Raw genomic sequence first — 25,768 nt, 5'->3', positions numbered from 1 at the left:
ACACAAAAGAATGAAGTTGGACCCTTAACAAACACCATATACAAAAAAATAACTCAAAATGACCATAGGCCTAAATATAAGGGCTTAAATGGTTAGAAAAAAACACAGAAGTAATCTTCATGACTTTGAATAAAACAAGTTTCTTAGCTATGACACCTAAAACACAAGTGACAAAATAAAAATTCAAGAATTGGGACTTCATCCAAATTTAAAACTTTTGTGCTTTAAAGGATACCTTGATGGGGTCACTTTTTGAAAAAACTGAAAAGACTACCTACAGAATGGGGGGAAATATTGCAAATCATGTACTTGATAAGGGACTTGTATTTAGCATATACGAAGAACATTTACAACTCAATAAAGGAAAATCCGATACTTTAAATGAGCAAAGGCTCTGAATGGATATCTGCCCAAAGAAGCTATACAAATGGCCAACAAGCAAATGAAAAGATGATCAACATCATTAGTCATCAGGAAAATACAAATCAAAACCACAGTAAGACACTACTTCATACCAGTGGGATGGCTGTAATCCAAAAGACAGACAATAACAAGACAGAAGAGGAGAAATTGGAACCCTCAGTACATCACAGGTGGGAATATAAAATGGTGCAGCTGCGTTGGAAAAGTCTGGCATTTCCTGAAAGAGTTAAACATGGACTTACCATATCTACTCCTGGGTATATACCCAAGAGAATTAAGAACATATGTCCACAAAAAGACTTGTACATGAATGTGTTTAGCAGCGTTATTCATAATACACAAATGAAAACAACCCAATGGCCATCAACTGATGACTGGATAAAGAAAATGTGACACGTATGTCCATTCAATGGAATATTATTCAGCCATAAAAAGGATACATGCTGCAACATGGATGAACCTTGAAAACAATACAGTAAGTAAGAGGAGCCAGACACAAAAACCATACATTGTAAGATTTCTTTATATGAAATGTCCAGAAATAGGCAAATTCATAGAGACAGAAAGTAGATTGGTGGTTGCCAAGGTCAGGGGGAGAGAGGGAATGGGAAGTGACCACTAATGGGTATAGGGTTTCTTTCTGGAATGATGAAAATGTTCTGGAATTGTGATGGTTGTACAATTCTGTGAAAATACTAAAAACCACTGAACTGGGGGCCTGCCCCCTGGCTTAGCGGTTACGTGCGCACGCTCCGCTACTGGCAGCCCAGGTTCGGATCCCGGGTGCACACCGACACACCCCTTGTCCAGCCATGCTGAGACCGCGTCCCACATACAGCAACTAGAAGGATGTGCACCTATGACATACAACTATCTACTGGGGCTTTGGGGAGAAAAAGGGAAAAAAGGAGGAGGATCGGCAATAGATGTTAGCTCAGGGCTGGTCTTCCTCAGCAAAAAGAGGAGGATTGGCATGGATGTTCGCTCAGGGCTGATCTTCCTCAAAAAAAAAAAACCACTGAACTGTACTCTTGAAAAGGGTAAATTTTTTTGTTTGTTTGTTTTGTTTTTTGTTTTTTTTTTAAATTTTTTTTTAATTGATGTTTTAATGGTTTCTAACATTGTGAAATTTATGGGTTGTACATTTTTGTTTGTCCATCACCATATATATGACTCCCTTCACCCCTTGTGCCCACCCCCCACCCCTACTGACCCTGGTAACCACAGTACAGTTTTCTCTGTCCATGTGTTGGTTTATATTCCACATATGAGTGAGATCATACAGTGTTTGTCTTTCTCTTTCTGGCTTATTTCACTTAACATAATATGCTCCAGGCCCATCCATGTTGTTGCAAATGGGACGATTTTGTCTTTTTTTATGGCTGAGTAGTAGTCCATTGTATATATATACCACATCTTCTTGATCCAATCGTCAGTCGAGGGACACTTAGGTTGCTTCCACTTCTTGGCTATGGTGAATAATGCTGCAATGAACATAGGGGTGCATAAGCCTCTTTGGATTGTTGATTTCAGGTTCGTTGGATAGATTCCCAGTAGTGGGATGGCTGGATCATAGGGCATCTCTATTTTTAATTCTTTGAGGAATCTCCATACTGTTTTCCATAGAGGCTGCACCAATTTGCATTCCTACCAGCTGTGTATGAGGGTTCCTGTTTCTCCACATCCTCTCCAACATTTGTTGTTTTTTGTCTTGGTGATTATAGCCATTCTAACAGGCGTGAGGTGGTATCTTAGTGTTGTTTTGATTTGCATTTCCCTGATGATTAGTGACGTTGAGCATCTTTTCATGTGCCTATTGGCCATCTGTATATCTTCCTGGGAGAAGTGTCTCTTCATTTCTTCTGCCCATTTTGTGATCGGGTTGTTTGTTTTTTTGTTGTTCAGTTGTGTGTGTTCTTTATTTATTATGGAGATCAACCCCTTGTCAGATGTATGTTTTGCAAATATTCTCTCCCAGCTGGTTGGTTGTCTGTTCATCTTGATTCTGGTTTCATTAGTCTTATAAAAGCTCTTTAATCTGATAAAGTCCCACTTGTTCATTTTTTCTTTAGTTTCCCTAGTCTGGGTAGGCATGTCATCCAAAAAGATTCCTTTATAACCAATGTCAAATAGTGTGTTGCCTATATTTTCTTCTATGGGTTTTATAGTTTCAGGTCTCACCTTCAGGTCTTTGATCCATTTTGAGTTAATTTTTGTGAATGGCGATAGCACATGGTCCACTTTCATTCTTTTGCATGTGGCTGTCCAGTTTTCCCAACACCATTTATTGGAGAGACTTTCCTTTCTCCATTGCATGTTCTTAGCACCTTTGTCGAAAATTAGCTGTCCATATATGTGTGGTTTTATTTCCGGGCTTTCAATTCTGTTCCATTGATCTGTGTGTCTGTTTTTGTACCAGTACCATGCTGTTTTTATTACTATTGCTTTGTAGTATGTTTTGAAGTCAGGGATTGTGATGCCTCCTGCTTTGTTCTTTTTTCTTAGGATTTCTTTAGCTATTCAGGGTCTTTTGTTGCCCCATATAAATTTTAGTATTCTTTTTTCTATTTCTGTGAAGAATGTCATTGGGATTCTGATTGGGATTGCATTGAATCTGTAGATTGCTTTAGGTAATATAGACATTTTAACTATGTTTATTCTTCCAATCCACGTGCATGGGATATCTTTCCATTTCTTTATGTCATCATGGATTTCTTTCAATAATGTCTTGTAGTTCTCATTGTATAGGTCCTTCACCTCCTTGGTAAGATTTATTCCTAGGTATTTTATTCTTTTTGATGCAATTGTAAATGGTATTATCTTTTTGAGCTCTCTTTCTGTTAGTTCATTATTAGCATACAGAAATGCAACTGATTTTTGTAGATTGATTTTGTACCCTGCAACTTTGCTGTAGTTGTTGATTGTTTCTAATAGTTTTCCAACAGATTCTTTAGGGTTTTCTATATATACAATCGTGTCATCTGCAAATAGTGAGAGTTTCACTTCTTCGTTACCTATTTGGAGTCCTTTTATTCCTTTTTCTTGCCTAATTGCTCTGGCCAAAACCTCCAGTACTATGTTGAACAGGAGTGGTGAGAGTGGGCAGCCCTGCCTCGTTCCTGTTCTCAGAGGAATGGCTTTCAGTCTTTCCCCATTGAGTATGATGTTGGCTGTGGGTTTGTCATATATGGCCTTTATTATGTTGAGGTATTTTCCTTCTATTCCCATTTTATTGAGAGTTTTTATCATAAATGGATGTTGTATCTTGTCAAATGCCTTCTCTGCGTCTATTGAGATGATCATGTGGTTTTTATTCTTTGTTTTGTTGATGTGATGTATCACGTTGATTGATTTGCGGATGTTGAACCATCCCTGCGTCCCTGGTATAAATCCCACTTGATCATGGTGTATGATCTTTTTAATGTATTGTTGTATTCGGTTTGCCAATATTTTGTTGAGGATTTTTGCATCAATGTTCATCAGCGATATTGGCCTGTAATTTTCTTTCTTTGTATTGTCTTTGTCTGGTTTTGGTATCAGGGTGATGTTGGCCTCGTAGAATGATTTAGGAAGTGTTCCATCTTCCTCTATTTTTGGGAATAGTTTGAGAAGGATGGGTATTAAATCTTCTTTGAATGTTTGGTAAAATTCACTGGAGAAGCCATCTGGTCCTGGACTTTTATTTTTTGGGAGGTTTTTGATTACTATTTCAATCTCTTTACTTGTGATTGGTCTATTCAGATTCTCCATTTCTTCTTGGTTCAATTTTGGGAGGTTGTATAAGTCTAAGAATTTATCCATTTCTTCTAGATTGTCCAATTTGTTGGCATATAATTTCTCATAGTATTCTCTTATAATCCTCTGTATTTCCATGGTATCCATTGTAATTTCTCCTCTTTCATTTCTAATTTTATTTACTTGAGCCTTTTCTCTTTTTTTCTTAGTAAGCCTGGCTAAGGGTTTGTCGATTTTGTTTATCTTCTCGAAGAACCAACTCTTTGTTTCATTAATCCTTTCTACTGTTTTTTTGGTCTCAATTTCATTTATTTCTGCTCTGATTTTTATTATTTCTCTCCTTCTGCTGGCTTTGGGCTTTGTTTGTTCTTCTTTTTCTAGTTCTGTTAGGTGTAATTTAAGATTGCCTATTTGGGCTTTTTCTTGTTTGTTAAGGTGGGCTTGTATCGCTATGAGTTTCCCTCTCAGGACCGCTTTTGCTGCATCCCATATGGTTTGATATGGCATGTTATCATTTTCGTTTGTTTCCAGATAGTTTTTGATTTCTCCTTTAATTTCATCAATGATCCATTGGTTGTTCAGTAGCATGTTGTTTAATCTCCACATTTTTGTCACTTTCGAAAAGGGTAAATTTTATGGTACATGAATTATATCTCAATACAGCTTTTATAAGAAAAATGTATGTTCACAGAAGCAAGTTCAAACTTCTCATCTACAAATATAAAAACATTTTGGAATTTTATACAAATTCAATATTTAATATCTCCTAATATAGTGTATTTTATTTTATCATAATTATAAAATAAAATGTTTTGACTTTTCCTCACAAATCTCATATAGATGCCTCTAAATCTCCTCCAGCTAACTGTGTTGACACGTTTGAAGTATGCCCTACCATGAGCATACTATACACCTATTGGTATACAGTGTACCTATACTGGTATACCTACCTACCTATATTAGAAAAAGAATAGTTCTAGAGACAGATGGAGTTGAGTTTCAATCCTAATTCTGCTGTTTATATGTGACCACTCTGAACCTTAACCTTTCTGCACCTCAGTTTTCTACTTTATAAAATGGGCATTAATATATTGACTATAAAGGGTTTAGAGTTATGAAAGTGGTATGCAGTAGGTTCTTAATAAGTCATATCTATTTTGATGATCACTTTATAAAAGCTTATAACTGACGTTCTCCTCTAGAGCCGGCAGTAAAGCAATAAGGCTGCATTCAGGAAGACTGGCCTAAGTTCAAAGTGGTCGTGCCTATTGACACAGCCATTAAACTTTTAGGAATAGTTACTTATTTTAAAGAAATAGTCAAAGATGCATGCAATGATTTGTATGTAAGAAAAGTACTGATTTTTAATATGGGAAAAATAACAATAAACAAATATATTACAATAAGAATTTGGCTAAATCCTTATGGTTTGAATACGAATCAATTCATTGAAAACCTATGCAGTCATTACAAATGATATAGAGAAACGTTTAAACAAATAGGTAAAGGAATATTTAAAATAATAAACACAATGGGAAGTTTACTATTTATTATTAAAGGAACAAAGTTACATTATATACAATTTCTTTCCAATTCTGACTTAAAGTCTATATATGCACCAAAGGACTGGAAGATATCCATAAAATATTAATCATGGTTATCGCTGGGTGGTGAATTACAGGTTGTTTTTATTCTTTAAGTGTTGTTATAATTTCTAAAATTTTCACAAGGCACAGGAATTACTTTTATAATGAGAAAAAAAGTGTTTAAAAAATAAAAGGAAGGAGCCAGCCCGGTGGCTCAGCGGTTGGGTGCACATGCTCCGCTGCTGGCGGCCCGGGGTTCTGATCCCGGGCGCGCACCGACGCACCGCTTCTCCGGCCATGCTGAGGCCGCGTCCCACATACAGCAACTAGAAGGATGTGCAACTATGACATACAACTATCTACTGGGGCTTTGGGGGAAAAAATAAATAAATAAAATTATTAAAAAGATAAATAAATAAATAAAAAGAAAATTATTACATATCTCTCCTTATCCTCATGACTTACTTAGAAGTTTACAAGAAATGAAAATACATCCTCAACTTGTCAAAGGGGCCCCCTAAGCCCTGCTGTGGCAAAGAACTAGTTGATGGTCAGTAGAGCCAGGACATCTGTTTTATCCATCTCGTAACATTACTCAGTCATTCTTCACTAATCTTACATATAGGCAGCCCTTACATGTAGATATTCTGTTGTTGCTGTATTTTAAGACTTTATTTTTTTAGAGCAGTTTTAGGTTCACTGCAAAATTGAGAGGAAGGTGCAGAGATTTCCCATATACCTCCTGCCCCCAACATGCGCAGCCTCCCCCATTACCAACATCCCCACCAGAGTGGTACATTTGTTACCATTGATGAACCTACATTGACACATCATTATCACCCAAAGTCCACAGTTTACATCAGGGTTCACTCTTGGTGTTGTACATCCTGTGGTCTTGGACAAATGTATGATGTCATGTATCCACCATTTTAATATCATACAGAGAGTAATTTCACCGCCCTAAAAAATCTTCTATGCTCTGCCTATTTATCTCTCCCTCCCTGCAACCCCTGGCAACCACTGATCTTTTTACTGTCTCCACAGTTTTGCCTTTTCCAGAATGTCATAGTTGGAATCATACAGTCTGTAGCCTTTTCAGACTGGCTTCTTTCATTTAGTAACATGCATTTAAGGTTCTTCCATGTCTTTTCATGGCTTGATAGCTCATTTCTTTTTAGTGCTGAATAATATTCCATTGTCTGGATGAACCACGATTTATTTATCCATTCACTGACTGAAGGACGTCTTGGTTACTTCCAAGTTTTAGGCAATTATGAATAAAGCTGCAGTAAACATGTGTGCAGGTTTTGTGTGGACATAAGTTTTCGGCTCCTTTAGATAAATACCAAGGAGTATGATTGCTGGATCATACGATAAAAGTATGTTCAGTTTTGTATGAAACTGCCAAACTGTCTTCAAAAGTGGCTGCACCATTTTGCATTCCCCCCAGTGAAGAATGAGAGTTCCTGTTGCTCCACAGCCTCACCAGCATTTGCTGTTGTCAGTGGTCCAGATTTTGGCTACTCTAATAGGTGTGTAGTGGTATCTCATTGTTGTTTTCATTTGTATTTCCCTGATGACATGTGATGTGGAGTATACTTATTTGCCATTGATATATCTTCTTTGGTGAGGTGTCTGTTAAGATCTTTGGCTCACTTTTTAATCAGGTTGTTTGTTTCCTTATTGCTGAGTTTTAAGAATTCGTTGTATATTTTGGATAACAGTCCTGTATCAGAGGTGTCTTTTGCAAATATTTTCTCCCAGTCTGTGACTTGTCTTCTCATTCTTTTGAAGTATTCTGAAGACCACCATAATAAACTTTTGCGCTTGTTTTTTCCATCTCTGAAATGGGAATACTGCCATGATATGTTTGGGTTTTTTTTTTCCCCTCAAAGCCCCCGTAGATAGCTGTATGTCACAGTTGCATCCTTCTAGTTGCTGTATGTGGGACACGGCCTCAGCATGGCCGGAGAAGCGGTGCATCAGTGCCTGCCCAGGATCCGAACCCAGGCCGACAGTAGCAGAGCGCGTGCACTTAACCACTAAGCCACAGGGCCAGCCCTGCCATGATATGTTTTAAATGTGCTCTGCACTCTTTAGTCTGAAAATCTGTAAATAATATCCATAGTTCTACCTCCCAAACTTAAGCATAGTTAACATTTTAATATTTTTATATATTTTCTTGCAATATTTTTTCCTATGCATAAGTATTTTTCTTTTTTCTTCTAGTCTATATTTTCCAAGATTTCTTTAGTGACATTATTTTGTAATGGGCATATGCCAGCACTCCTTTACTTTACTGCCTTCAATGTCTACCATTAAGAGCACAGAGAAAATGTTAAGAACTCCTTGTGGGTGAAGAGTGGCACTTCTGAAAAATGCACACTCCTGATGCCACTGCAGACCTACTTAGTTGGAATTATGCCTGGTAGGACCTAGGAATCTGTATTTAACAAGAGGCCAGGTGATTCTTATGCTCAGGGCACACTGGGAAACACGGTATCAAGTATGTGGTAGCTAGAAGTTGCCTCTACTTAGAAGTAACATCTTTACCAAATCCTCCTCAGGTGAAGCCAAATGAAACTCTCAACCAAAAGACAACCAAGGTAAAACAGATCTTTTATTTCCTCTTTTTGTTATTATTTTTTCCTTCAGACATTCAAGTGAACTACTATGTGTTTGGCCCCAGTTTCTCCTTGTTAGGAGTTTCTTCCAAATCTATAGAATCGAGGCCTTTGCGTTATTGAATTAATTAAGGAAAAAAAAACTAATCTGATGCATGAAAATTGCTCCCTATGAGACCCCATGTTATTTCAATTATCCAATCAAGGGCCTAATTCATATAAGAGAAACACAGAGCCAAGGTTGACTCTCTTTTTAGCTAAGGACATTTCATCTTGAAGAGTCTCTGGCTATTTTGAGGAAATTATTTCTGATATATATTTTTTTTACTAAAAAGCTGCCTGTTGGACCAGGTGAGAGAGATCATCATTTCTTTTATATAATTGGTAGCTTGCTTTTGTGTGGTGTGTTTGGAAGTCACTTAAAAATGCTATTAATAGTTGAGCTGCTAATATTATTGTTAGCTTTTATGTATATTAACTTATAATTTGCATTTCTTCAGAGGTGGACCTCCTGGTCTTATCCCCTGACTATTTTTCTATTAGGCTACTGGAATTTTGTCCTTGATTATTCATAGAAGTTCTTTGTACTTCGGGGATCTTAACTCTTCATCTCTTAGTCGTAGATAGGTTATGTATTTAAATACAACAGTTGTCCTAATTTAATTAATGAAATCTTGCATTCTAAAATATTTTTTTCCCTTATGGTTCTGGGTTCATTTTTCTAAGTAAATGTGCAGTACTTTCGTAAACAAAAGCTGAAATGATATATGCATTCAACTAAGGAATTGGCGAAAGATATAATAAAATACAGGAAAGGCTTTAAAAGAAGAAAACTAAAAAATAACAAATTAGGGAGCAGACCCTAAAGTTAACAGATAAAACCAAAAGCCAGTTCCTGAAAAAGATGACAGATCAATAAACCTCTGGAAAGCCAAACAAGACAAATATTTACCATTTAATAACCAAGATAGCAAAGACAGTCAAGGTAAAAGAAAAATCAAAGAGAATAATGTTCAACTTCAGACCAACATACTTGAAAATCTAGATGGAATGAAAGTTTGGGGAACACATTAGTTATCAAAATTGAATGAAGAGACAGAAACCTGAAAATTGGAAGAGAAAAGGCAGTGAGATCTAACATTATCTTATGGTGCATACAAATCTTGAGTTGTCATTGTCATTCAAATCTTCCCAATTCATTTTTTTTGTGTGTGTGAGGAAGATCAGCCCTGAGCTAACATCTGCCAATCCTCCTCTTTTTGCTGAGGAAGACTGGCCCTGGGCTAACATCCATGCTCATCTTCCTCCATTTTATATGGGATGCCGCCACAACATGGCTTGACAAGCAGTGCGTCGGTGCGTGCCCAGGATTGGAACCGGCAAACCCTGGGCCGCCGCAGCGGAGCGCGTGCACTTAACCGCTTGCGGCCCCCTTCCCAATTCATTTTACAAAAGTAGCATTCTTAGCACTCAAACCAATAATTTTCTCCCCCCTTCAAAAAACACCCTATGACCTGATCTGGCTTAAGATAAATGTAAATTACCATGTACTGCTTTATAAGGATAATAAACAGCAATCTAGGAGAGCTTATTTGAGGAATGCAAGGATGGTTAAACATTAGAGAATCATTAACAAAATTCAATGTCAATAAATGAAAGGAAAAAACCATAGTTAGCAACAAATGCTAAAAATGCAGCTACAGAACTGACCAGCAATATGTGATGGAAATTGTTAAAGGAAGAACCTGCAAAGGAAAATCCTAAAGCTACCGACATCACATGAAATGCCGAATTAATAAAATTCTGCCATGAAAGGCAGGAAGGAGTCTGAAAGGCCAAAGCCATTAGTATTTGCACTGTTTTCATCTTCAGTCTTTTGTTCCTACAGGTCATAAAATTTTATGAAGAACTCTGTATCACTTAGCATGTAGTCTGACCCCTAAAAATTTCAGTGTATACAGTTGTAAAGACATAATTACTGGTAATTGTATAAATAGTGATCTTTTAAAATAAAACTGTTACTTCACTCTCAGATGTATCTATTAGACTCTAAATGTCTACAGGATTTGATGGCCACTTTCACCCACTTAAAGAAACACATGGACAAAAGCTCTTAACACTTTTTCTTCTTGAACTTTTCCATTCTATCCCCCCCTCCAGGATTTTATACTAAGGTAGCATTTTTATGCTTAACTCTCTTACTGATCACTTTACCTTGTCACTCTGCCACAAAAATATATATCAATTTAAAATTTAATTTCCTGTGACTATAAGGCTCTAAGTATTAACTCTGGTCTAAGACATAATTATAATTACTAGTATACTATTGATCAAATGGCATATATTATATATTGTGATAAGATTTTATTTTTCGTGATTTGTGGTTATTAGAAATGCCTCTCTCAATATGCTGGATTTTTTTTACCTTGTGCATGTTTCTGTGAATGACTATTCCTTACTGTTACAATGAGGCACAGTTAGCCTTCATTTGCTTCCTGTGTTTCTTTTTCACAGATTTAAGTGCAGAGAAACCTCACAGTAGCTAGAAATGGAAGGAGGCTTATAGCTATGCAGCTCAAGACTCTGGCTTTGTTCAGAGCTGCTAATACATGCTCAGTATTACCGTGAGGTATTACTGAATTTTTTTACTGAGCTGGAATTTCTATTAGTTCTTCCATTTGAGGGCGAGGAAGTGCTGAAAGCAAAAATTTGCAAACACCTGACCCATTTAACAATGTTAGTAGTCACTAGTCCTTCACTTTCTCGGCACAGGTATCTGTGTTTTGAACTTTCTCTAGGTTTGTGGTCCTGGAGGTTTAAAAAACAAACAAAAACAAAACCCCGCCACACTGCTTTTCTTCCCTTAAATGGGAGAAGGGCAATTGTGAAAGGGGACACTTTGCAGGTTCTTGGGCACTGTGGCTTTAACAAAGCACAGACAGAAGCTGAGGACCTGAAAACTATTCCCTTAAAACTCTCACGCCTATGTAATTCTTGGAAAGTCCCTGTGTGCTCCCAAGGGACTGTGTACCACAGTTCCAAGATCGTTTTCTAGGTAATGTACCAGAATGAAAATTGATGCTGCAAATAAATAGGGTTAGATATAAGGTAAGGTTACAAACACTCAGTAGCTTTCCTTTATGGAAGTAAAGACCAATTAGAAACAGAACAGATAAAAATCCCATTTACAACAGCAATAAGACCTATAAAATATATGTAAATAAACTGAGCAAGAAAAATGTCTTGTGTAGAAAAAAAAGTATGACACTGTAACAAAGGACATAGTTAACGTCAGTAAGCACAAAGAGCCTCCCTCTGCCCAACGTCCCTACTGACTCATTACGAAGATTTAACTTCTCCTTCTAGTTGTTCTTTTCTACTTCAAATCCAGGGAAAACCTCACCTTGAGAAGGTGTGTTGGGGGTGGTGTAGGCAAGTTGAAGTCAATTCTTCTGCTGGAAAAGGAGGCATACGAGAAGAGCCTGGAAAACTCCAAAAGACTGTTGAGGGGGGAATGTTTCCAACCAGGTTTCAAAATGTGCCACAAAGCTCTGCTACATGGTACAGGAAAACACACACAGACACACACACACATGTAAATAAGAAGTAGAGAGAGTGGTAAGTCAAAACAAGTCTAAATGTTTTGGGGAATTTAATATCATAATAGTGGTTTTTCAAATTAAAAGTAACAAAAGAGGGCCGGCCCTGTGGCTTGGTGGTTAAGTGCGCGCGCTGCAATGCTGGTGGCCCGGGTTCGGATCCCGGGTGCGCATCGAGGCACCACTTCTCCATTCATCCTGAGGCCGAGTCCCACATACAGCAACTAGAAGGATGTGCAGCTACGACACACAACTATCCACTGGGGCTTTGGGGGGAAAAATAAAATAAACAAAATCTTTAAAAAAAAAAAAAAGTAACAAAAGAAAAGCTCAATATGATGTAGGAATTCTTGGTTATTCATTTGGGGAAAATTATAGAACCATATTTCAGGCAATGTAGAGATTCCGGAAAACCTAGGATTTGATCATTTCATATTGGGCCAAGGTCTTTTTATCCTTCCTGAAGTGATGAAGTGTGGTGATGGTCTAGCAAGTCCTTCTCGGATTTTCATTCAGTAAATGCCTTTTGTCTGCACATGATAAGAAAAATCATTGATTTGTGGGTTGGCTAATAACCCCATTAATTAGAAGCTAAGCCTTTTCACATGGGTTCTGGTATGTTCTGAAAATGCCAAGCAACCCATTTCCCTGTTAAAATACCAAGCAAGACTTGAGTTATTTTGTGGTCGTCCATTTAATTCTGCAATTCACAAATGACGCTTTCTCTCACTAGTGAGCTCAGGAGAAGTAGTGTCCCTACTTACACAAGGGCAACACCAATAGTGGGAAACATTTGGGAACCCCTCTCTTCACCCAAGGTTCTGGCTTGTTAAACCTGGCACTGGGTCACCCTACTGGCAGAAAAGAGGAAACACAGTTCCCTTGGGCAACTGTCCAAAGTTTCCTTCTAGTCCTTTCTCTTAAATTAGTCTTTCACCTTGAATTTCATCACTTGTATCTAATGTGTAAAAATCTAAATGCAGTATCAAGTGATAATGATGCTTTAGGAAGATATGTTAAGCCTACTTCAAGTACCCAAGGCACAGAACTTCATTTTAAGAAGTAGTTTCTGTGGATGTGATGAGACAGCTTCATGAAATGTATGGGAAGATGTACTTTAAACCACAAAGAACTTCCCATGACCAATGCTGACCTTCTGAGAGTCTCCCTGGAGGGGAAGCCAGCTCTTGTGAAGTAAAGTTTCAGGACACCAGAGAGAGGGGACACAGTTCAGATGGATAGTTCAGGTAGATGCGATTCATGACAATGTCTTCAGCAAAGAAGAAAGGTCTCTGCTCAATCTTTTGATATTTCCCACTTGTAATATTTTTTCTTCCTTTAACCACTGCAGCAAAAAAAAATCACGATGTTGCAGCCAATGCAAGTTTATAATCAGAGGACCAGACTACTAAGAAGGAGGCAGGAAGAGCCCCGATGCATGTCTCGCTCTGAATACGTGATCATTACCTGCACGGGGTTATTGACTGCGGCCCTGGGAATAGTTGTCATTGTGTGTGACTCCTCTGACCACGTGGCTTTCTCTGCTGGAATAATGATGATCACCGCGGGCATTTTTGTTATTGTCCTAAGTGGAGTGCTAACCCTGTGTGCAGTGAGCCAGAGCTCACGGAGAACCATGAGGCGAAGACCGGAAGCAGGAACCAGGGGCGGAAGCACCGGAGACAGTAGGGGGTCTCGGGTGACTGAGGGACTGGCGGCCAGCACCCGGCTATAACTGGACACTAAACCCTGATATCCTTGGGCCTTTGAAACTTTGATTTTAAGTCTCTTGAGCATTTATTTTTACATGCAAATAAAATCCGGCTTCTTAAAAACATGTTCCTGATTTTGGTAAAGTTCTTGTTCCCTATGGCATAGATGAATTTCCTCTGCGAAAGTCCTCGTGTCCTCAAGATCGTGTCTTCTGGTCAACCACCTTGCTCCTGGTTGCTGCACTTAATAACCTTCTCGCTCTCTTCCTGCCATCATTGAAGAGCTAGATGCTGCCACTCTCTCTTGCTCTTCACATCACCGCCTGCGGATTTTAACGTGCCCAGAGGCGACCCATCCAAGACTACAGATGCCCAGCTCACGGCCCTCCTCATCTGCAATGTCCTGATCTTATCTCTGACATCTGTTACTCACTTTCATAGTTGTTTCCTGTACCTTGTCATTGCTGATACTGTGATACCCCAAAACATCATTTCAGGCACCCCATTCTCTTACCGCACAGCCCTCCTGTCCTCATTAACTTTCTCTTGGACTCCTCACCTGACAGTTCTCCAATATGGTAGAGTTCTCTAATCCTTTGATGCCGTGGTTTCCTCACTGTCCCACAGAGCCCTGACTTTCTTCTTGTCCCTTTTGGAACAAAATTGGAACTACCCCCAGCTTTTGTTTCCTTCTAACTCTACATGCCCGGTAACACTGACCTTTCCACCCATGTACGTGAATCCACAGAGGCACACGTCTCGGAGCAAATCACGTCAAAAGATGGACTGGCCTCCTTTAAAAGCATGATCACCAACCTCAGAGCCCACACCGTACAGCTGTCCCCCCTTTTTGATGTGTGTCCCCCATGTCTTCAGCTCAAGCCAGAGATGGCCAGACTCTTTGTTGAGATAATTAGCAAATGAGTCCTTCCTTCTCCCTCAACTGACATTTGTGGCCCCACAATGAAAATGGTGACTTACCATGCCACCTACTCACTCTGAAACAGCCAGCACTCCCCAAACCCTACTGAACAGCCCCTGAACACTTCCCTTCATTCTTAACTATGAAGGGAGAGCCCAGAAACCAGGACCTCTTAGGAGTGCCTCCATCATGATCAGCAAACTCAAAGGACTTGAGAGGACCCAGAGACTGTGGGGAGCAGTAGACAGAAAAAATATCTTTCAGTGGTAATTGATATTTTCAATATGCAGAGAAATTGTATAAATGGAATAAGAATAGGGTGTTATAAAAGATCGATAAGAAAGAGCAAGAACTCTTAGAAATTAAAAATGAAGCAGAAATTAAAATTCCAATGATTTTTGTATGGTAAATGTGAAGGGATATGTTAAAGAGAAGCATTTACAATAGGGAAAAACTGAAAACAACGTCCAAAAATAGGGAATTAAAAAAATATACATATACACACGAATAAGACAAAATATTTTACTGTCCCCAGAAAAAGAAGCAAACACAATAGGAAATCATTAACAATGATCATTTCTGGGTGATGGAGTAAGTAATACCCTTTATTTCTACTGGAATTGTTTTTATATTTTCCAAAATTTCCCAAGGTATATGTATTTGTAATTCAAAACTTTTTTTTTTTACAAAACAAAATTGCCTTTATCTATGTCAATATCCCACTACCTTGGTTAAAGTTTACAGAAAATAAAAATACATTTCCAAAAGGAGAGACTGTCCCTGTGCCCTCCAGTGACAAGGAGCTAGAAGCTGGTGTGGTTACCCAGCGGTTCTGCCCACCTGTCATATAGGCAATTCCTTGATATTATTTTAGCAACTATAAATGCTTAGCCTTGGCTTCTCCATCACTGAAATAGGGATACATGTTTTTGAAGTGACTGAAATTTGTAAGAAAATAATATCCAAAACCCCACTGTCCAAACATAAAGATGGTGTATTTTCTGACTGTCTTTTTTCTATACATATAGTTTTTCATTTCGCTTCTTTTTTACTATTAATATTTTTCAAGTTCTTGTTAATGAAATTTCTTTTCTAATGATAAAAAAGTTCTCTCACCTTAATTGTATCTTTTTAATTATCTACAATATTTGTAATGGTCTCAAACTGAAAACAACCTAAATATCCATCAGCATGGAAGTGAGGAAACTATAATATACCATACCCAACAGCGGAATACAACATGAAAAAGAACAAAGTGTTGATACTCAAAACAAATGGAAGAATAACAAAATAATTATCCTAAACGAAAAAGCAAGACACAGAATACATACTGCATGATGCCATATATATATATATATATAATGCAAAATAATCTATAGAAACAAAAAGCAGATGAGTGGTTGCTTGGGGATGGGAGGGAGGCATGGATTAGAAAGGGGCACAAGGAAAATTTGGGGGGCTGTAGATGTGTTTTTTATTTTGTTTGTGGGGATGCTTTCACTGATATATACATATGCCAAAACTCATTTAATTATATACTTTAAATTTGTGCAGTTTTTGATACCTCACCAATACTTCCAGGAAACTGTGAATCAAGAAGTATAGAGTGAATGATTCAGGGCAGTGTTTCCTCAGTCTTTGCTGATATTAAGAAGCCCCTGGATGCTGTGGAATATGCACATCTTGGTCCCAGCCCTGAGACCTCCATGAAGCTCTGGGTGAATTGTGCTTTCAATAAGGGACCTGGGTCTCTCGTGCTCAGGGAAGTTGGGAAACACGGGTATAAAGTGGGTGGTAGCTGAGAAGGTAGCCTTCTCTCATCTTGACCAAACCATCATCAGCTGGGGCCAAATGAGGCCAATGCCCTCAACAGCCAGGGGAAAACAAATCTATGATTGCCTAGTGTTTCACACAGGTGCACGGTCCCTCGTTACCAGATAACAGCATTTGCCCTCAGTCTCTCCTTTAAGGAGTTTTCTCAGCCCCTCAGCGTCTTGTATTATTGGATTAATTGGGAGACAGCTCAGCTGATGGGTGAAAATGGCTGTCCATGAGAATCCACGTTATTGCAATTATTCAATCAAGATCCTACCTCCTATAAGAGACACACAATGAGGTAGCTATGTTTGATGCTTCATCTTGAAGAGTGTTTGGCTGTTGGTTGTTAAGGAGATTCATTTAATCAGGTAAAAGAAACTACATTTTTAAAAGTATAAGTTGTGGTGTGTTTGGAAGTCGTCAAAGAATTTTTTTTCTTATTACCCAGTGAGGTTAAGTATGTAAAGAGATTCATGACCATTGCATTTCCTTTTATTTTTCCTAGAAGCAAAAGCAGTCTTGTTCACATACATAAAAATATGGGAATAAAAAGGGTCTGATTAGAGCCATGTCACTGAACTCTTCGAACTTTTTCAAGGTTACATGCAAAAATCACATAATGATCTTTCATCGAGTTATTCTTACTGAGCTGGTAACTCCACTAAATCCTTCTTTTTTTGTTAACAGTAAAGAATAGAGATATCTACTTGCGAAAGTATTTGTTACCCAGTCATTAGTCATTCACTTTCTTAATATAAACGCCTATATATTTGATGAAAATTATGGATTCCCATTTGAGCAATGTACAAAAATTCCCAATGGATTAAAATGAATAAGGTGGGTATCAAAAAATAAGACTTCATAATCTTGAGGTGGGGCATTGCCTCTTAAATATTTCTTGAAATGTAACAAAACATGCCCAGCACCAGGATTTGTTGGTCAATGGGTTATTTGTCTGAAAAACAAAAGTAATAAAGGGAGGAGTAACACCCTTGTTTCAGTTGAGACTGTGGCATTAATGGCATTAATTAGAAACCACGCCCATCTGCCGGTGAGTCCTGCATGGTCCTGAGACAGCAGGTAGGCCGTCTGTCTGTTCAAATGCCAACCAAGACAAGAGTTTCCTCCTGGCTCTCTCCTTAACCCTGCCCCACACCAGTGGCTCTTTGGAAGTCCGGTGAACTCAAGACAAGGACACTCAGGCAAGGACAAGAGCATCAGAGGGAACCACTTGGAAGCTTTCTTCTCTCTTACAAGTCAAACTGCAGCCAGGTCCTCCCCCTGGCAGAGGAGGGGAAACAGGACCCCGTACTGGAGTTCAAAGTTCCTGCCAAAGTTATGCCTTGTCTGAAGTGCGTGTTGCTTTTAGCACGTATTCCATTATATCTGTGTCTAAATCAAATAACAGAGCTCTTTCTTTGTGTCCCATTTCATCTGTATCTCAATTAGTGTAATAATCTTAAGTATACAACCACGGAGTGCTGATAGTTCAGTAAATGCAGTATTACCCAGTTCAGTAGCGTTCTCTCTGGATGTAATCCACAAGTTAGTGGTAAATGGCTTTATGAAGGTTATTGAAAGAATAAGTGAAAGGAAATTAAGAACATATGCTCATCCTCCTGGATTTTTCTGGCAATCTTCTTTGGAAGTCAACTCCCAGGCTGTCCAGAGAGCAGCCCTCTGTATTACACCATCAGGACACTTGATAACTCACAGTGAATACAATTGTGGGAGATCAAGATTTGGCCACCCTGAAATCTATCTCTTTACCTTGGTTGTTTTCTCTGAGAGACATTTGACCTCCCCCACTAACTGCCTAAAAAATCTGACATGGTGGCTCCTTCCTGGAACAGACCTATCACAATGGCTGTAAAGATAATGTAGGATAAATGTTACAATAGGAAAGGCACCAACAAGCCCATCTTATCGGAATTTCTGTCTCTCTGGCCACATTCTCTGGATGGCCCTACAAAGAGTTGCCAGACAAACATTTACATTTATAAGGAAAATCTCCATTTGTAAAGATATCTCCCTCTCTGTTTTGGGAAGAGGTGGGGGATGGCCTCATTTCTAGAGGCTTAGCAATGTGGAAGATGAGGCCTTAAAACTGCATAATAAACCTTACTCTTGTTTACTGTGCTTTAGTGGTAATCTCCTGTAACTGACTCCCCCCCACCCCCAAAATCCTCCTTTGTCATTGACTAAACATGGTATTTAAGACGAGAATTTCTGCTATTGTGTTGAAAAACGCAGTGTCCCTGCTTTCTCCCATGTATACATGTTATTAAACTTGGTATTATTTTCTCCTGCTAACCTGTCTTGTTAATTATTTGGCCAGCCATAAAAACCTTAAAGAAAAGGGCAGAGGGGGATTCTCCCTCTTCCCCCGACAGTTTTGGCATAGTCAGCAGGATCCACACTGGCTGGCAAGTTGCCTTCTCTGGCTGGAAGACCTGCCTTCTCCCTGGACTACTGCAGATGATGAGATACGGGAACGCCTGACAAAAGCCGGCAAAAGGTGAGACTTCTTACCATGTCAGCCTCCCGGAATCTATATCTGCGGTGTCCGGCGGAAGGAAGTGGTGAGAATTTTCTCTCTTTCTAAATTTAGATTGGCAGGAGAAAATATTTGGGAAACTAGTTTCTTGTGCTTTTAGTGACTCTTGGTTTAAACTTGGTAGAGTACACTTGGTTTTGATCTTGATCCCTTTTCCTCCCAGAGTAGTCTCTGTCTTGTTCTGTGTCCTGAGAAAACTTGGCTTTGTGACCAGTGAGAATATTCTCCTTGGTCTCCACCATACGGAAGGTGCATTTACCGGAGTGCCCCTTGGTGGCTAGTTGAGTAGACTGGGGTTCCGAACTGTCTCTTTGTCCGGCTGTGCCAAGCTCTCAGGGGAGTTTGTCATAAAGGGCCCAGTCCATAAGGGCTTTTGTCGTCTTAACCTTCTTTGCTTGTTAGTGCTGGAAAAATCCCATTCCAGTATCGCCTGCCCTGTGTCACAGATTAGCGGGTCTGTGACTGGAGGCGTCCCACACTATTGTGGGAGACCGGAGACACCGTTTTCACTACACCATTCTTACCGCTTGTGCAACAAAGGTCTTTACTTTCTCTGAATATCTTTGGGAGTAAATTCTATGGATCATGGGGGCTACATCATCTTCGCCCTCCCAGGGACGCCTCTTGCGTCCACGGTAAAGATTTATTCTAAGCGTAGAAAGTTACCTCCAGGTCTTTCCTTAAAAAGGCTTATTGGATCGAGTCACTATTAAAATAAATATACAAATAAAGATCCTACTCGTCAATGGCCAGACGATGGATCCTTTTAAATTGGAAAAACTTCTAAATTGGAGAAAAAAAATTGTTTTGAGAGCTCTCACATAATTATTTATTTGGTACCCAAGAAAAGGCCAAAAAATAGAAGGGAAAAATTTGACTAGCCTTAAGACCTTGACTCAGATTACAATTGAATTGAGAACATGTAAAACTGTAAGTGTTGATAAGATTATAAAGGTTAAAATGTTTGAGCTAATTTTATATAAAGAGGTTACATCAACTTTGCCTGAGTAAGTTTTAAAATGTCTGACAGGGAATGCTTCCCTTGTCCAAAATTAGAAGACCAAGACCTATTGATAAAAAATCTTAATGATAACTATGTTTAAAGGTATAAGAGATGATAAAATTTACATGAAATTTTGTAGAAAAAAAAACTGATGTTATTTCTATTACAGAACTAGTTAACAAAAATAGTAATTTAAATGATGGCTAATTTTATCTGAAGTCTTATAAAGTCTTGTAGGCAATCTAAATAATTATTGAGAACAAGTAACTAAATAGTTGTAAAAAAGATAAATGCTGGGTGAACTTTAAATAATAATTATGTGTTATGGTGGTTACAGCTTCCAAACTCTTTTTTTTTTTTTTTTTTGGTTTTAATTTTAATTTTATTTATTTATTTTTCCCCCAAAGCCCCAGTAGATAGTTGTATGTCATGGTTGCACCTCCTTCTAGTTGCTGCATGTGGGACGCGGCCCCAGCATGGCTGGAGAAGCGGTGCGTCGGTGCACGCCCGGGATCCGAACCCGGGCTGCCAGCAGCAGAGTGCGCGCACTTAACCGCTAAGCCACGGGGCTGGCCCCCAAACTCTTTTTGGTAACTTAAAACTTTAGAGTTTTGCTAAATTTTATGATAAAAATTCAATTGAGTATCTAGATCATTTCCAAATAACATAAGATATTAGACATTGATTGCTAAATGTACGTTTGTCTACTTTTGGCTTTTCATTACAGGAAAACTAAAAGGTGTTTTGGGTCTATTGGTAAACATGTGTTTTATTAAAAGATTGTACTATAAAGTAACATATTTCTAGAAGTTATGAAGTGTTTATAAATTTTCCAAATCACAAGATACTAATATAAAAAAAAAGTTTATATTTGTTTACTTAGTTTTTACTTACAAATTAAGGTTTATAAAGGTTAAAATTTCTAATTAATATATGTGATTGAAGTTACTAAAAATTAAGAAAAATATGTCTGTGTACAAAAAAATAAGATATATTAAAAAAATACAAAGAATAGAAATATTTTGTTTGATTGATTAAAAAAGATAAATTTGTCTTCAAGTACTAGGAGGGAAAAGAAAGACATGGGACAAATTCTGAATATAAAAAAAAAGTTATAGGTTTGTAGAAGAAGAATTCTGAAAAAGGAGTTTTTGCATGGTCAAGTTGGCTAAGATTTAAATAAATTTAATTAAGTAAATGAGTTTTAATATCAGAAGTAAGCTCATACAAAATTATAATTTGGTCTTATTTCTCTTAAAAAGATAATTTTCTTAAACTTGATAAAGAGGTTATAAAAGATTTTTCTTTACCTTTGGGTAAGTCTACCTAAAAGACAAAAAAAAAAAAAAAAAAACTGTTAAAATAATTTCCTGTGTTCAAAAGACTGAAGTCTCTCTATTAAGGCTTTTTAGACTGTTAATGCTCTGTTTGCTTTGACTTTTTATATTTTTGACAAGCTCCCCAAAATTCATATCTTAAATAAAGCCTTTGTTTTTACTTTTTTTTCTTTGAAAATTTTCAAAGGGCCCTAGGACTTCTCAAAGAAATTTGCTCTCTTCCTATAAGGAGAAAGATACTAAACTTATTAGGCTTATTCAGTATGTTAAATTACATGAAAAGCATTGTCAGACAAGTGATAAGTCTGCTTAGGTGCTATTATGTGGGCAAATGTTATTGATATAGGTGTTTTAAAATTGTATAACATTACTGAAATTCTGATCTGTCCTGGTTATCAGTCATAATTCTGGTTATTATTATTTTAAAATGTTATATGTCACAAAATTAACCAAATTTCCTTGTCAATTGCCATTTTGAGGTCTTGTTGTTTACAGACTTATTTCTTTGCACTAATGCTTTTACAAAATATATTTCATCTTCAGAGAAGTTCATGAAAAAGACTTTATTAACACTTACTCTAAAATACAAGTTTCTGACAAACTTTCTGATCATAAAAGTGAACTTGGTAAGAAATTACAAAAATCTGATGGAAAAACTGATGACTTCATAAAGCTGTTAACAAAAAGATTGGGATCAAAAATAGATTCCACAAGACTAAATAAACTGATAAAGATGATTATAATTTTTATGATTTTTCATTTAAAATATTGCTAAATTTTTAATGTTTTGTTTTTTCAGATTTAAAGAAAACTTTTTCTCTTTTCTCTTGAGTTAGCTATGATTTATAGCAATTTAATAAATGATACTTTTATAAGCAAAATTAAAATATTTCTCTTTTTCTCTCTACCTGATCCCTCCAAAATTTGAAAACTCTTAATAAGTGAATATTGTTGTTTTCATGGCAATATAGTTATTTACATAAGTTCAATAAAAATCTGTTCTCCTTATAACAGGACACAATTAAAAACACTGGTTATATTACCAAGGTTGTGACTAGAACATCATATTTGCGATATAACCATACAGCTTTTAAAAAATAAAGATTAGACTTTATGAAATAAAGCCACATAGAAATATTGGCCTGGTACCTTATGTTCCAAGCAGCACTTACCAGGATAAATAAAAAATGTCACTTATCTGGCAGGTACAACGAACCTCAAAATATTTTGGGGGAACCTCGAAAGAGAGGAATTCACCCAAATCTGTAGGTATTGCAGGTAAAGTCTGATGACAAAATCCTTGGCTTGGCTTTCCTGGCCTCGAGAGGCCTTTAAAGTTCAATCTGAGATTTCTTATAAAAAGTTCCAGCAAAACAAATTTAAAAGAGCTTATATGATTAATTGCTATTCTTGCTATACTTATGTAAATAATTGGGCCAACTCTATTAGAACTAGACTTATTTTGCAAACTAGTTAGTTTTAATTTGGCTATCTTAATAAAAATGAGGGTGATTTTAGAGAGAAAAATTATATTTCAGTAAAAACTATAATATACATTTGCAGATATTAGATCCTAGCTTTATTAATTGTCTTTTGAGGTTTTTGTTTTATATCTGTTGACTAGACTAGATCCTGATTTCTTCTAGTCTCCTGAAATATCTGGTTACAGATATCCAAACTAACGTTTTTGATTTTTTCCATCATTTTCATTTAGAATCACTAAAAACTAAACCTGCCCTTTTTCCTAAAGCCTTACAAAGTGAAGCCGATAGACTTGATATAAACCGGAGAGATTACCTGATGACATCATCAGGGACATTTAAACTGCAAAAGATGCTTTGATGCTGACATCTAAAACCTTAACTGGCTGTCCTCTAAATTCAAAAACTGGTTTACAACTTGCCCCCACCATTAACCTTGTTTTTCTTTCTTTTACACAAAAATACTTCTATTAAATACTTGGTTGCTTGCTTCCATAATATAGGCATAACCTTGAGAGCCCACCTACACCACCACCTTCTAAAATAACCTTAATTAAACTGATCTATTATCAAGACTAAAAAAATGTGTTCAATGAGATGAAACAACCTACCAACTCAGCTTCTGGACTATAAAACTTCTTTAAGTTTCAAAAGGACTGTGAAACTTTTAGTTTCAAAGGCGGGACTGTGAGAGATCAAGATTTGGCCACCCTGAAATCTCTCTCTTTACCTTGGTTGTTTTCTCTGAGAGACATTTGACCTCCCCCACTAACTGCCTAAAAAATTTGACATGGTGGCTCCTTCCTAGAACAGATCTATCATGATGGCTGTAAAGATAATGTAAGATAAATGTTACAATAGGAAAGGCACCAACAAGCCCATCTTATCAGAAGTTCTGTCTCTCTGGCCACATTCTCTAGATGGCCCTACGAAGAGTTGCCAGACAAACATTTACATTTATAAGGAAAATCTCCATTTATAAAGATATCTCCCTCTCTGTTTTGAGAAGAGGGGGGAGATGGCCTCATTTCTAGAGGCTTATCATTGTAGAAGATGAGGCCTTAAAACTGCTAAATAATAAAACAAGAGTTCCCTCCTGGCTCTCTCTTTCATCCCGCCCCTCACCAGCGGCCCTTTTGAAGTCTGGTGAACTCAAGACTCCCCCTTCAGTTCACTCAGGCAAGGACAAGAACATCAAAGGAACCGCCTGGAAGCTTTCTTCCCTCTTACAGGTCGAACTGCACCCAGGTCCTCCCTCTGACAGAGGAGGGGAAACAGGACCCTGTGCAGGAGTTCCAAGTTCTTTCTTCCGCCTTGTCTGAAGTGCGTGTTGCTTTTAGCATGGATTCCATTATATCTGTGTCCAAACCAAATAACGGAGCTCTAGCTTTGCGTTGCATTTCATCTGTATCTGAATTAGTACAACAATCTTAAGTGTACCACCATGTAATATTGATATTTCGGTAAAATGCGATGTTTATCCAGAGTTTTACATACTCATTAGAAAACCTCAGGTCTACAGGTTATGTCCCAATTCAGCGGTGGCATCTCGAGAAATGATCCAGATGCTTGCAATAGATAGCATCATGAAGGTTATTGAAAGAAGTATTTAAAGTAAAGAAAGAATGTATACTGATTATCCCTGATTTTCTAGCAACTTTCCATGGAAGTCAACTCCCAGGTTGTCCTAGTCACTAGCCCTTTGTATTACACCATCGGGACACTTGATAACTCATAGTGAATGGAATTCGAAACTTCCTCTAAAAGCAATGTGTTGCCGGAGCGGGAGATAGGCTCCTAGTCAGCCTTTTGATTCATTTGACCTTAACTTTCTTCCTTTAATCCTTGCAGATAAGACTCAACATGATCTCAGCTATCCATACTGATAATCAGAGGACCTGGTTTCAAAGAAGAATGCAGACCGGATGTTCAAACAGAAGCTGGAAACGTTTCGGTTTGTTTGCTACTGAATTAATACTTTTGATTTTTGGAATTCCTGTGGTGGCTTTCCCTTTGAGCCATACAATCTCCTCTCTTTCAATGACAGTGATTATTTCTGGTATTGCATTTTTCATTGTTCGGGGATTGATGGCCATTTATCAAAGACACCGCGTGTCAGAGGAAATCGCCACTACCCAACTAGAAGAATTATGGGAGTGTATGTTAACCAGGATCAAACTGAGGATTGAGCAATGAAGAAAGCAACCGACACCACCTCAGTATGATTTTACATTAAACCTGGAAATCTTTGGGTCTTTGGGCCTTTTTAAAGTCTCTTGAACATTTTTACATAGAAATAAATTCTGGCTTTAAAAGCTATTGTCTGCTTTTTTTCTTGTTCCCTATTGCCTCTGTGAAATCTCTTTCTTCCCACAGAAGTCCTTATGTTCTCAGATTCATGTCATCTGGCCAACTGCTCTGCTCCAGGTTGCCACATCGACCAATATTCTTGCTCTCTTCCTACCATCACTGAAGATCCAGCTGCTGCCTCCCTGGCTCTTCACACCCACTCCTGCAGATTTTAATGTGCACAGGGGTGACCTGTCCAAGACCGTAGCTGCCCAGCTCACAGCCCTCCTCACCTGCAATGTCCTATTCTTCCCCATCAGTTACCAACTTCCATGGTTGTATGCTATATACATTGTCACCACTGCCATCTGTGAGACCCCAAAGCATCACTTCAGACACCCCATTCTCTCACCACACTCCACTTACCATTCATCACCTTTTCTCATATCCCTCACTTGATGATTCTCCAACATGGTGGAGTTCTCAGACCCTTCGATGCCAAGGGGTCCTCATTCTCCCACGGTGCTTTGACTTTCTACTTGTCCCTTTTTGAGTTCCCTCTTGGAAATACTCTCAATCTTTTACCTCCTTAAGATTCTACATACTTGGTCACGTATGAACCTGATTTAACCGAACTGTCATGTACATGACCCCAAGGGGGTAGACATGTTGGAACAAATCA

The 25,768-nt window shown here is 37.9% G+C and overlaps 1 long non-coding RNA gene across 2 annotated transcripts; it reads left to right on the top strand.

Moving 5' to 3' along the window:
• The first annotated feature begins 18,536 nt into the window (after positions 1-18,536).
• Positions 18,537-25,116, top strand: LOC147913562 (uncharacterized). Of its 2 annotated transcripts, XR_015548514.1 has the most exons (3): positions 18,632-19,001; positions 24,649-24,751; positions 24,845-25,116. It is a non-coding gene; the product is annotated as an uncharacterized LOC147913562 (long non-coding RNA). The 2 variants fall into 2 exon arrangements; XR_015548513.1 differs by having other exon boundaries at positions 18,537-19,001; positions 24,649-25,116.
• Positions 25,117-25,768: the final 652 nt, after the last annotated feature.

This window comes from Ceratotherium simum, chromosome 26, assembly GCF_057802395.1.
Source record: "Ceratotherium simum simum isolate JZ-2026a chromosome 26, ASM5780239v1, whole genome shotgun sequence".
Taxonomy (NCBI): domain Eukaryota; kingdom Metazoa; phylum Chordata; class Mammalia; order Perissodactyla; family Rhinocerotidae; genus Ceratotherium; species Ceratotherium simum.
This window is presented reverse-complemented; position numbering and strand designations above follow the sequence as displayed.